The 14,419-nt window shown below is 44.0% G+C and overlaps 1 protein-coding gene across 1 annotated transcript in view; it reads left to right on the forward strand.

The window, feature by feature from the left end:
• Positions 1–14,419, forward strand: part of LOC122813695 (zinc finger protein 160-like) — a 369,040-nt gene that overhangs the window by 226,236 nt on the left and 128,385 nt on the right. The window lies entirely within an intron of this gene.

Genomic DNA, 14,419 nt, shown 5'->3' on the forward strand with positions numbered 1-14,419 from the left:
TGAAATCAAAAAGGGTTGTGGTAGTACTGTGGTCAGAATGGAAGCCAATGCTGGGTGGAAATGAGTAGGTTTTCTTGGAATAAGCAGCCCATGAGTTGTTTATGTATACATTTTTCGAGTATTTTGGATAGGGGGCAGTATGGCTATAGGCTAATAGTTAGATAGTTCTATGGAGGTTTCTCCCTTATGGATAGATATGGCATAAAATTCTTTCCAGAGTGATGATACTGTGGATTCGCTTATAGAGCGTTTTTTAAGGATGGAAATGGAGTGGATGATGGAATTAGCAGCTAAGTTAAGGAAGAGTGGAGGTAGGTTATCTGCAGATGGAGAGCAGGGCTTAAGTCTAAGAAGGAGATTTTTTTTTTGTAACTAGTGGGAACTGATTTCAGAAAGAAGATGTTGTTTTGGTTGGGGGTGGGAGGTCAGTGAGGTTAGAGGAGTAAGAAAGGGGGGGGGTCAGTGAGGTTAGAAGAGTGAGAAGTTGGCTTGAGTTTACTGACCGTGTCATTGAAGTAATAGTTAAGTGTGGTAGCGGTTTCAAGGGGAGTGTTATTGGGTAGGGGTTTGGTGTTGAGGGATGGCCTGGGTGGAGAATTTGATAGTATTCCAGAATTTTTTAGTGTTATTGGGATGGGTGGTTTGGAGTAGGAGGTAAATGTTTTTCTTGTCATAGATGACTTGTTTTTTGGTGAGATTACAAAGTTCTCTATAGGTTTGGAGATGGTTTCATTGGGTATATTATGTGAGAACCAGGAAAGAGTGTGGTCTAATACTGGAATGTTGTCATCATGGGGTATGTAAATAGCAGCTATTGTTAGTGTTTTGTAGTTGTTAAATTTGCAGTTAAGAGTTCAGCAGGATGGAACAAGGGGTGTGGGTTGGTCAGTGGAGAGAGGTTGAGGTGATTGCAGTATATTATGGCAACTCCTCTTCCTCCTTTTTTGTTAGGTCTGTCTAGGTGAAGGATGTTGCAGTCCTATCGCCTTTACCGTAAATATTTTATATGGAGTTGCCAAGGTGTATTATTACTGTTCTCATTCATGATGGACCATAGTTTTGAGCTTTCTAATTATTGTCTGCATCCAGAGCAAGCTGCATTGTAAATCTTTCTACTGTCTCTTCTCTCACTTACTTCCTGCATTTTTCCAAATGTGTTTTTGCAGTACCAAAATCAACCCCCCCCCCCAAAATGTACTGGTCTTGATGGTTGAGCTTTTGGGCATTCCAGTAATATTCAACCTAATTTTTTACCTGTTGTATCCTCTCACTCAGACCGTTCTGAATCCATTTGTAAATGTTTCTTCTTTAACTGTTTCCTTCTGTTTTAGTAGTTAGTTTCTGATGCAGCACCATGTAAAGTGCTTTGGTAAAATGAATGTTTGCATCACCGGCTTCCCCCATTCAATACTTCTTTCAACTGCATGCAAACAGACAGGTGCAACCTACCTTATTTAACACTGTGCTGCACATCTCAATTCTTAATAGTGTACATATTCTTTATTTTGCTGATAGAAGCATTTACTTTATTGATTAATAATTCTGTTTTATTAATTTCTATAAAGGTGTTTATTTTATTTTAGAGAATGGGTTACCTGTACATCACCACCCTGTTTGGAGAATAAACACCCTGCAGGAGAACTTTTATTATACAGGTAATTCCTACTGTAAAACAAGTCTGTCACTTCATGGCCCCATATTAAGGTGTTGTGAAGCTGAGACAGGAAAAAAAAAAACACATGGGCTTTATTTACGTTTGCCAAATGTGGCATTGCTGTTTAACAAGCTTAAATTTTTCTTAAAAAAGTAAATAAAAATAATCTTATGTGTGTATTTGCATTTTTGCATGCATGTGCATGTCTGTGACAGAGAGAAAGAGAGAGTTAACACATTTTGATGAAGGTTTTAGCTGATCAGTATAATTACATTATCTGGCCTGCTTTGACCTCATTAGTATATATTTAAACAGGGTGTGGTAGGGAGTACTTCCTGCCTTAGTATATGGAGATTAATGCCCCTCTTTAAAAATTGTTTGTGTCAGATGTGTTTTTTTCAGATAGAAGCATGATCATTTAATTTGGCTAAAAATGAATATGGTTCGTTTAACTGTTATTCAAGAGATGGCCTATCAGAATGCATTTTCTAGATAAAAAGTGGTATGAAACGCTAATGTCTAGCATTGTAGACTGACTTTAATCCTTACTAGTTTACTAACACGTCAGACATTCTACCAAGGGGCAGAGCACAGCCATGCAGTAAAATCATGGACAGTTAAGACACATTTGGGGTGTGGGGTTGCAGTAGCTTGCATGCAGTTTTTTTATTTATTTTTATTTTTTCATTTGCTTGGTCATATTGTGACATCAGAGGCGTATTCACTCAACAAAGTGGCTGTTATTCCTCCTAGGTGTGTGCATCTGTGTGTGGTGGCATGCCTCACAGAACTCCTGGGCATGCATTAATTCCATTATAACATTCTCACTGTTAAGATTTATTGTTTTTGTAAAACTGGCTAAGTAAACCTGTCCTAGATTTGTATTTGAACACTTGCACCACCCTTCTCACTTGGGACTGTGTACCACACCATGTTGTGCTTATTGTTCTCCACCAGTTCATTATTTTATTTTCCCTTGACAAAGAACCAACTGGAAAATATTGTTTTCATTTTGGGGATGTCTTTGTGACGGCTTAAGTGCTGTTTTCTGCATTGACTCTGTTGTCTCACTTTTTCTGCCTGTCCCTGAAGGCCAGCACCTTTCATACCACTAATGGGATCTTGATTTCTCCATTACTGCTATCATATTCCTCCCTGACCAGCCCTTTAACCTACTTGTGAAATTTTGTCCTGCTTTTTCGCAGCATATTGCAGCCTTTATATTAGAACTTTCTGCCAAAGGTCCCAACCCCATCTCTTGCCTATATCCTTCCCCTGTCATGCTGTACTCCACCATCCACCCCTTCATTAATGTACTTTATTTGACCTGTGACCCATTGCATGAAATGTTCACCATTTCCACTCCCTTCTCCTTTACATACTGTACTGCCATCCAGCCAGTTATTTTTTTCCTTTAATGCCAAAAAACATGCTGGTTGATTTGCCGCTCCAAATTGTTCATTAGTTTATATGTTCATAGATGTATTTTAGGCTAATGACCACTAGGGCATTTGTAAGCCTTGTGAAGCTTCCTGCAAGTTGATGTTTCTTTATAGTATGGTACATCTGTAAGCTAGGACAAGACTTACAGGCTGACTGTATCCATTAAAGACGTGGGTGCTAGACTCGGAGTATATTTTCGGTCTTCCATCCACGGGTCCAGGTTTCTCTTAAATAGGGTTAGGGAAGATCTCTGCTTCCCATGGATGGGAAGCCTGTTCCAGAGAAGGAGAACTCTGAGACCCATACCGTCCCCTCCCAACGTGTCCTGTTTATGTTGCAAGCCAAGTTTCAGTCCCTAGATTGAGTAAATCTGATGCTGTTTGTTTTGCCGATATACAAAAGATCCATCTGAGTGGGATCCAAGGATACCTTGTATGCCAGTCATTGATTGATTCTCAACAGCTTGTAGGAAACAAGGGTATAGAGGGGGAGGCTGTAAAGATATCTGTGTAGGACATACTGTTTATGCCCTGTATTCTTTTTGTGAGGAACCTCTGAAGATGTTCCAGTTGTTGCATGTGCCTGGTCAGGTGCAAACCAAAGGGTGTTATACTCAGAGATGGGCCTGATGACGACTGAATACAGTGGAACGATGACTTCCCTGGAGGACTGAATATAGTGGAACAATGACTTTCTTGGACCTTGATGCCATGCCTTTGCTTAAGTTGCACAATATAGAATGATTTCCTTGCTACCTTAGGCATATGTTGGTTGAAAACCAGGTTGCACATGTGCCAAAACCCCTGACTACTTGGCCTACTCTTAAGGGTGTGTTGTCAGTGATATAATTCCCAAGGATGACTGACTTCCCAAAGGGTACTGTTATGCATTTCTTGACACTGAGTTTAAGACATGGCTTTAGCACCAGTTATTTGTCTGTGTTAGTTCTTCCTGTAGTATGTTGGTGTCTTGGGGGTATTCTGTGACTGCACCTTGTTTGCAGTCATCTGCAAACTTAATCAGACAGAAGCCTCTCGACCCTGACTTCTGAAAAGTTGTGCTGTCTGTGGCCTGAATTATATCTGAAAGTACTCACCACATTAACAAATAAGCTACACAATTTATGCTGTTACCCACTCTTTCCTTTTTAGTGGGGTACACTGTCACTCATCCCTTCCTGTATGCTATACACTGCTGCCACAGCCTTTTTGCCTAATGTGTGCCACTTCCACATTATTACTTCTGCTTTCTCTTTCCTTCCCAAAATCCTTGAATCCAGGTACAGCTGCATCTTTTTTTTTTTTTCTGTGCACATTTCTCATGGCTTGATAATGCTAACATTGTGTGCACCCATTGAATGCTGTATAGGGCTCTTAATTTTTGTTTTGCAAAAATCGTCCAACATTGCCTCCCAGTGCCTATCCTTTGTCTCTATTCTTCTGATCTAACACCTTCACCCATTGATTGTCATAATGCAACATCTCTGAGAATGCAGCTAAATTCTTGAAGCCACTGCAGTGATCGTCCAATTTTCTCGTGTGTTCCTTTTCCCTGTTCACTACCACCTTGTTCCAGCATATATAATGACACGATGGCATGCTTTCCTAATTTTCCGCACAAAAAGTATTACCTGGTCAGCTTAGGTAGAGCCTTCAACCACAGCTTACCTTGCTTTTCTCAGGTCTTCTTGAACCTATTCCTTACTTTGCACTCCACCAACAGTAACAACCCACTGACCTTTGCCTCATTATAACATTTCCTTGTCACCATTTCTCTTCTTCTATTCTGAATAGTTATTTCCATGACTTTCTTTAACATTTTCATCATTCCTCTCTGGCACTGTCTTTCAGCCCTGCTTTTTCTTTTTCAGAACAAGTTATACAAACTTTGTTTCACTGAGTGTGGTTCCTTAAATCTTCTGGCCTGCTGAATTTATGAGGTATTTTAAACAGGGAGAGGGAAATGTTTCTTCAGTGTGCTTTTTGTGTTCCCTTATACATCTCCTAATGTGAGGTACAGCAACCAAAAAAAGGTGTATAAATTAAGTTTAGTATGGGGAGGCTTCACCTCTTTCCCCAGTATGGTTTGTTGTGCCTCCTGTTATGATTTTGTTGTGTGATGTTATGTTTGAATCTGTGGTATTTACAGTGAAGTGAGTTTCAGTATATCTGTGTATGCTGTGTATAATACTAAGGTTTCCTGCACTGTGCAGTGGTACAACCGTCATCATTTTTTTCACCATTTCCCCTAGTCCTCGCACCCTCTTCTTCTTCTTTGGTTATCTGCCCACATTTCTCCTCATATCATCTGCTGCCCTCCTATTCTTGCCCCATTCTTCTGTTCCTTCCTGTTTCCTTTCCTCAACAATTGTGTAATATACTAGTCATCAGTCTGAAGCAGACGTAGAAGCATACCATCTTACATACCCTGTGTTATGTTAGCCATTCCAGTAACCTTCCTTTCATTTCCTCCAAGGCTGCTGGGCTTCTCTGTACAGTTCTACTACTGCATCCCTACATCTCTGTCACCTGTACTACTGCTTCACACCCACAATTTCTGATCCTTTCCCTAAATTTCCCCTTTCTTCTGGGCAGTCCTGCAGTTTACCTCAGTGGGTAATGGCTGTGAGCTGTTAACTTGATTCGACCTGTATTGCTGGGCTTGATTCCCTCAGTTTTTGCTTTCAAACTGTACGACTTGAAAAAGTCGCTTAACTGTACAGTGTTTTGCCGTTGAGAATGAAAACGGACACTTCTGTTCAAAGAGCTTACTTAGTTAAATAAATGATGATAGCAGTTGTACAACTCATAATTTCATTGTTTCTTTTCCCACTAACTCAGCCACCCCATCTTATTTAATTTTACGTACACAAAGGTCATGCACACCAACCTTTTTACACTGCAGAATTCAAAGAATGGTGAAAGGGGGTGACATGCTATATGCAGCTAACAGACCTTTGCACTTTCTATTCTATCTTTCAAAGCTAATGACATTTTCATTCACTTACCTAGTGGGGTAGAAGGCAGGATTGAGTTACTTTTGGCTGATGAATGTCTCAAGTGTACCCTTGCATCATTGCAATTATAGTGTTAGCAACTAGTTTAGCAGTGGCTGATGGTGTCTGTTAGGAGAAGTGTATCATTATATAATCGTAGGAAATGCTAAATATCAAGACTGTGTGACCATTTATGCCTTGCCAGTACCCAGACTTTAACTAGATTTTTCATAGAGAGATAGGCTAGTCATACCCATTCAGTTGTCTGTAACTCCTTTTAAAGAAGATACTGTCACTTGATCTGGAGTGGTGGTTTGTTCCAGAGCAAGTATAGTCACTGTGTGATGACTCTCCACTGTGGTTTGGTTATCTTCTGAAGCAGGTTCATATTTCTGGTTGTGGTATTCACTGAGCTGTTTAACTTGTGGAGATGTAAGAGATCTTGGATTGTTGGCATACCAATTGCCCAAAAAGCAAGGCACAAATCACCTGTAAGAAGTGTACGGGGAACAATGCAGATAAATATGTGGGTTTTGTATTGCTGTCTCTGAGAGTGGGGTGGTGGTGAAATTTCCACTGAATTTCTTAGCTAATCTGTTAGCAGTATGTAGTGGATTTGAGTAGGTGATACGTTCAGAGCAATGTTTATTTCTGACGTAAGTAAAAAAGGAATGTTAAGTTGTCAATCTCGCCTTCATTCTTGCTTGATGGGTTCGGAGCCGATCCCTCGGCTCCGACTCGGCACTTGCTAAGCTCGAGAGTCACTTTTACCAGCTCGAGGCAGCCCCATATCCCATGATGCAAGGCGGTAAGTACCCAGATCTCGTTTGCCGCTTCGCTTATGAGGTCCTCCTTTTACCAGCTCCTGGTAAGTGATTAAAATACTTGATATTTTAGCCCCTTTTTACTAAAAACCCTTTAAATTTTAGTTTTAAGTTAATTTTAAAGATTTTCTGACAGAAATTTACCTGTCTCTTTTTATTTTTTAGTCAAACTTTACCCATCCCATCCCCCCCCTGTTAGGGTGTGTGTGTGTGTTTGTCTACTTATACCTTTTTGGTATATTTAATTTAATTTAATTCTTTGACTGGTGTGTGTGTGTGTTGTCTTTCACCATGTCAAAAGAGAGGGTCTCAGGCTTTAAGAAGTGTGACTCGTGCTGTCAGAAGATGTCTCTGACAGACGGTCACACTTCTTGCCTGTATTGCCTGGGGCCTCTTCACCTGCAGGACTCCTGTGCTATTTGTCATTCCTTCAGCCAGAGAGTCCTGCAGGAAAGAAGAAACAAACTGATACTTAGGGGCCTTCTTAAGCCGGAGGGCTCTCCGGCTAAGTCGGCTCCATCCAAATCTGCCAAATCTTCCAAGGCCCAGGCTTCTGTGTCAAAGCCTGCGGCCTCGGCTCCGACTCGTTCTGAGTCGAGATCGGCTCCGGCTGGAGCCGATTCTGGCTTAACTAAGCCTTCGGCACCGATGGCTATCGGTGCCGATTCTGCATCGACCACTTCGGTGTCGGCTCCGATCGGTTCCGACCACCATGTTGCACAGGCATCGGTGTCGGCTCCGACACCGTTACTTTTGTGGCTGCATCGGCTCCGGCTGGAGCCGATGCATCGAGGCTACCTGTCGGCTCCGATATGTTGTCGGCTCCGACAGGGTCTATAGTTTCATCGGTTCCGATGGCTCATTCCAGGAAGAGGTCGAGGTCTCCTTCCTTGGAGCCGATACTTTCGGCTCCGGCTTCACCTCTCCTTTCGGAACGGAGCCATCGGAGCCGATCTTCAAGGTCATCCAGGCTTTCAGACCATGACTTAGAGAGAGTGGTCAGTAGATTACTTAAGTCACAGGCACTGGCCCAAATGTTACATAGTCCGTCTCAACAGGCGACTGTTGGTCCACACCCGTTACAGTTCCTCCTTCAACTCTACCCCAGAGCTTGGAGTTGGAGTCTTCGGAATGGTTACTGCTACGGCTGGAGGACAGATACCCCCTTCTGTTCCTTCAGCCTCTACTCTTATCTCCTCTTGAGACCTTCCTTAGAGGGATTCGTGGTCGGGCTTCCATGGTCTCCTCCGAGGGGTGAGTGGCATCGGACCCTTGTCCGAACCCGCTCTTCCCCTTGGAGCCTCGGCCTTGGTGAGCTCGGCTCCGACATCTGCCTCGGAGACTTCCCTTCGGTGGTCCCTGGAGTTCCTAGTTCTTCGAACGGGTTCTCTCGGACCTGCCTGGGAGGGAGCATTCGAGGTGATGAAGAGTGTGCTGGCCACTGGTATCAGTCAGCAGTCTGTTCCCTTAGCTCCTCCCTCTATAGTGCCTGTTGACATCTCTGCCACTTCTCTTGCTACAGGACCCAGAGATCCTCCGCCTCAGGTTTCCCCATTGGGAATTTCCCCCTCTTCCAAGGATTCTCCTGATGTTTCGGGAGATCCTCCTAGGAAGAGGACTTGTAAGAGGAAACATGTAGACTCCCCCGAGTCTGTCACTTCAGATACTGACTTTGATGAGTCAGAGGGATTCCCTAGATCCCCCTCTGAGGATGTCTCCTTCTCAGACATCCTAGAACTCCTTAAACAGAGGGGAAACTGGCCCACCAACAATCCCTCTGAGGATGAGTCAGTATACCTAGAGGCGTTTGGATCTCGGCCCTCCACCTCCTGGGTGTCTCCGCCTTTCGACCCCCTTATGCAGGTTATTGCCCAAAAGGCGTGGGCAGCTCCTGACTCTGTAGAGCCAGTCCCTAGGAGGCCTTCAAAATTTATCACTGCCCCGTGTGACAAGCAATTCCTCACTAAGGGTGTCCCCGCTGATGCCATGGTGGTGGCTGCTGCCACCAAGAAGGAACTTGCAGATCCTTCCGTGCCGTCCATCCTCCTAATAAGGACTCTAGGACCATGGATAGGTACGGTAAGCGGATGTTTTCCTCAGCGACCTTTGCTATGCGTTCGCTGAATTACCTATGTCACTTCACCAGACTCCAGAGGGATATCCTTAAGGAGCTGGGTGAAGTAGTACAGAATCCTACAGCTGCAGGAGCTCAAGAAAAAATTGCTTCGCAGCTAGGAACCCTTAATTCCATTGCAAACTCCTCCATGCGGCTAATATCATATGCTGCTGATGGAGCAGTAGAGCCGCAGGTACAGGTGTGGCTCTTAGACGCCAAGCCTGGATGCGGCTATGTGACTTTGCAGATCCCTTCAAGGCGTCCTTCACAAATTCTCCCTTTGATGGGTCAGCTTTGTTTGGCCCTCAGGTGAAGGAAACTTTGACCAGGTGCGAGCAGGACGGCAAGACTCTTTCTGCTGTAGGAGTCCGTTTTCCACCCCTTCTAGACCTTACCCCAAAGGACAGAAAGGTGGAAAAATGTGGTTCCGTAAATCCCAAGGAGTCACGCCGGATTCACGTGGTCAGTTTACCCCTAGAGGCAGAGGGGTTAACAACAACAGACGCGCTCTAGAGGCAGAGGGGTCCAAAACCAGGGAAACAGAGAGGCTCTCTCTGACAAGCCCTTTCACCATCCCTGAGATGCTGCCCGGCTGTCCCTCCTTGGAGGCAGTCGGGAAGATTATCACTGTACCCAGAAGCCTGGCATTCCCTCACTCAAGACAGATGGGTACAGTCGATCATATCCAAGGGTTACATAATTCCTTTCGAGGAAAGTCCTTTCCCTCAAATTCCCTTCCAGATGTACCACCGGTCTAAGGGAAATTGCAGAGTTAGAAGTCTCAAAACTACTGCAAAAAGCCATTCAGCCAGTTACAACAGACCATTCAGAGCCCGGAATCTACTCAAGGTTCTTTTTGGTCCCCAAAAAGACGGGAGACTGGAGACCAATATTGGATCTCAGCAGACTCAACAAGTCTGTGAGGAAGACAAGATTCGAATGGTCACTCTTCAGTCAATTCTGCCCTTCTTACAGAAGGACAACTGGATGTGCTCAATAGATCTTCAGGATGCGTACTATCACATCAAAATTCACAGACGCTCCAGGAGATTTCTCCGCTGGCTGGGGTCCAGTCATTTCCAGTTCAGAGCCCTGCCCTTTGGTCTCACTACAGCCCCAGAGTGTTCACCAAATGCATGGCAGTGGTCACGGCTCACCTGAGACGTCAAGGATTCCAGGTGTTTCCGTATCTCGATGACTGGCTCCTGTCAGCCACCACCAGGCATCAGCTTATACAAGCCAGGGATTACACAATAAATCTTTGTTCTCATTTGGGCATCTCGATCAACTTCAAAAGTCATCCTTATCGCCCTGCCAGTCTATTACCTTCATAGGCAAACTTAAACACTGTTTGGATGTCAGCTACCCTTACAGATCAAAGAGTTTCAGACATTCAGAGTCATGTCAGGATCATTCTGGCCAACAAGAAAGTACAGGCCAGAATGGTTCTAAAGGTATTAGGCCTCATGGCTGCGGCCATTACTCTTCTTCCCTGGCTCGATTCTACATGCGCCTTCTTCAGTGGATGCTGTTCACACAGTGGTCGTACCAACAACTTCCTATGCGTCACCAGATTCTGGTGACACAGACTTGCAAAGATCATCTTGCTTGGTGGATCACATCTCCTCAGGTTCACCAAGGCAGGTACTTTGTACCCCATCCCCGATAGCCACTGTCACCACGGATGCCTCCCTGATCGGGTGGGGGTCATGATCAGGGCAGGATGGTTCATGGGACGTGGCAGCCGTTCGAGTACCATCTGCACATAAATGTCCTGGAGATGAGAGCAGTGCTTTTAACGCGTTGCAAGCCCTCAACGACTTTCTTCCCGTAGGGACAATTGCAGTCCACACAGACAACATGTCTGTAGTTTGGTATATCAACAAACAGGGCGGAACCAAGTCCTACCCCTTGTGTCGAAGCGCTCAGACTATGGCAATGGGCGATCTCCTCTCATCGGTTTCTGGTAGCAATGCATATCCCTGGGAAAACCAACATTGTAGCGGACAGATTGAGCAGAGCTATTCTCATGCCTCACGAGTGGTCTCTCAAGCAATCTATAGCGGAAGAGATTTTTCTGGAATGGGGTCGTCCATGTTGCGATCTTTTGCTACTCCCCAAAACAGCAAATGTCCAGACTTCTTCTGTCTCTTCCCTCTACCAGGCCATCCCCCCAGAGACGCTCTGACCCAGGATTGGCCCCAGGGACTTCTTTATGCCTTCCCTCCATTTCCTCTGATCCCTCAAGTTATCCAGAAAGCTACCGCTTTGAGAGCCAAATTGATTCTCATTGCCCTTACTGGCCTCGACAAGTTTGGTTCCGTTCCTCCATCATCACCTTTTGGTGCAGCCGTGGCATCTGGACCCAGTGCCAGATCTTCTGATTCACCAATCGGGTCAGCTGCACCGGTCTATCCCTTCTCTCAACCTCACAGCATGGTTGCTCCACTTCCTTCCTTAGCCAGGCTTCCTTTGATCTCTAACCCAGTTGGAGACATCATAGTACCGTTAAAATCCTCTACCAGGAGGATTTATACAAGCAAATGGAAACGTTTCTCTTATTGGGCTAAGGCCAAGAATATTGATCCTTTCACTGCCCCTGTTCAGGCAGTCCTGGACTTCTTAGCAGAGATTTTTCATGCAGGCTCCTCTTCTTCCACAGTCAGAGTTCAATTGGCTGCTATCTCCAACTTTCATGTCGGGATAGCAGATCATAATATTATGTCCCATAGGCTCTGCAGGGCCTTCTTGAAAAGAATTTTCCTACTAAAGCCTCCAATCAGGAATCCTCCTCCTCAGTGGGATCTAAATTTAGTGCTGACATCCTTGATTCTTCCCCCCTTCGAGCCAGCTGTTTCTTGTTCCCTGAAATTTCTTTCTTGGAAAACTTTATTCCTAGTGGCTATTACATCGGCCAGGAGGGTGTCTGAACTTCATGCTCTATCGGTTCGACCCCCCTATTTGGTTTTTCACAAAGACAGAGTATCTTTGAGAACTAATCCAACCTTTTTGCCTAAGGTCGCTTCAAAGACCAATTTGAATCAGTCCATTGATCTCCCTGTATTTTTCCCAAACTACTCAGACAGAGCTGAACAAAAGCTACATTATCTTGATGTCCACCGTCAACTTAGATATTATTTGGACAGAACAAAAAAATTTAGAAAATCTGATCAACTTTTTGTTTCCTATGCGGATAATAAAAAAGGCCTTCCTGTTTCTAAAGTGACCTTGTCCAGATGGCTTTCTTCGGTCATCTCTGAAATTTATCTGCTCAGGGGAAAACAGCTGTGCTCAAAACCTAAAGCACATTCAACTAGGAGCTTAGCTACTTCTACAGCCTTTCAAGCTAGACTTCCTTTAGACACTATTTGTGCAGCGGCCACTTGGGCCACTCCTCACACTTTTGTTTCCCATTACAAATTGGACTTGGCCTCCAGGGACAGAGCCAGCTTTGGCTCTACAGTCCTCAAGAGTCTGTTCCATTGAGCCACCCAGGATAGAGGTGCTAGGGACGCGGTCCCATCAAGCAAGAATGAAGGCGAGATTGACAACTTAACATTAAGAAGTTATGTACCTACCATAACGTTCCATGTTAGTTGTCTTCTCGCCTTCTTTCTTGCGACCCTCCCTCCTTCCCCCTGGCCTGGACAGACCTTGTTATAAGAAATTATTATGCTGAAGACCTTTCAGACCTGGTCCTTCTTCCATCCTGTAAGTTTTCTTTCTTCCTTTGGGAAGTGTTTTTTGCTTGGTGCTATTGCCCTTTGTCATCAAACGAGATCTGGGTACTTACCGCCTTGCATCATGGGATATGGGGCTGCCTCGAGCTGGTAAAAGTGACTCTCGAGCTTAGCAAGTGCCGAGTCGGAGCCGAGGGATCGGCTCCGAACCCATCAAGCAAGAAAGAAGGTGAGAGAAGACGACTAACATGGAACGTTATGGTAGGTACATAACTTCTTATTTATCATCATCCTTGGCTTCACTACTAGTCTAAGTTCATGGGATGCCTTTACCTTCCTGATGGTATTTTTCAGTGCTTTTGATACCTTTTTGATGTTGAACTTGTTTTGTGGGTTTTCAGTTGTGCTGTGTATTCTAAGAAGTACTTTTCTTTTATTGTATTATATTGTCTATGCATGCTCACTGCTAGGCTGGCTTGCTTGCTCTTGACTGTCCCACTCTATTTTGTTCTGATAGGAACTGTCTGGTTAGTATATACAGCTAGGTGAGCATGGAGTTTATTTTCATGACTACTAGCCATGTCAATATTTTTGAGGTTACAGTTCTGCTTGAATTTTGAGACTTCATCTTGGAATTGCAGGTGGTTAGTACTTTTGAAATGTTTCAGTACTGCATGTATTTATATTTGATGGCTTTGGATTTTGAAGGAAGTTGTTACCAGTTTGTGGTCAGACTTAACTGTACAAGAGTGTACTCGTAGGATAGTGCACATAGATGCTATATTAGTAAGGACTAGGTCAAAAGTATTTTGTTCTCTAGTGGGTTCTTTGCTTATTTGGTCCAGGGAGTTGTAGGTTATGCTCACAAATTCCCTGGTTTCATAAACATTTGAGGTATAGGAATCCCAGTTTATCGAAAGATGGCTAAGGTCGCACAGGATGTTGAAGTTCCTGTGCATCTGAAGTTCATTCAGCATATTTAGGAGTCAAATTCGGTTTTCAGGGGGCATTGAAGGGGTCCAGTAAAATGCTTTGATCTGACAGTTGTTCTTATTTAGTGTGCTTTGTTTTTCCTGTGTCTCTAGGAATCTACCTCAAGGTAGTCTAGTCTTTAACAAATATGGATACTCTATCACAGTTCCTATTGGGCCTTCAGGCATCTTGGTATAGTGTATGTGCCTTCTGCACTTTCAAACCAGGTTTTGGTAATAATACACATACATGAATGTGCTCCAAATGCTATATGGTGTCATGGTCAGGCAATTTTTTATTTAGACTCCTAGCATTGAGCAGTGCTACCTTGATGTCGGGTTCTTGATTTTTTTAAGGCAGTGAGATCCATTAGTGGGACTCCTGTTTAAAATGGCACTGTGGGGATAGAAAAGATTATTTAGCCAGTATGTGGAAGCCTCGGAATGAGATATACAAGCAGTCCTTGGCAAAGCAAGTAGGACTGTACAGAAACTCATCCTAAACTGACACTTCCTGAACCTCCCCTTGAATGACACCATTTAGCCAGCCAGTTGTTGAAACCAATCATCTTTTTCTTTGTATGTCAGTATCATTCTCGGAGAAGGAAGGATTCAACTCATTACCATGGTCTTTCCTGCATTTTTGTGACCTGAAATATCTGTCTGCATATCCCTCAGGGTTTGCATACCAGGGTATTTACACCTTTTGTACAAGTGCCATCATTTTGTGTAAACA

This window comes from Protopterus annectens, chromosome 10.part0 (assembly GCF_019279795.1).
Source record: "Protopterus annectens isolate FY-2018-M chromosome 10.part0, PAN1.0, whole genome shotgun sequence".
Classification (NCBI taxonomy): domain Eukaryota; kingdom Metazoa; phylum Chordata; order Ceratodontiformes; family Protopteridae; genus Protopterus; species Protopterus annectens.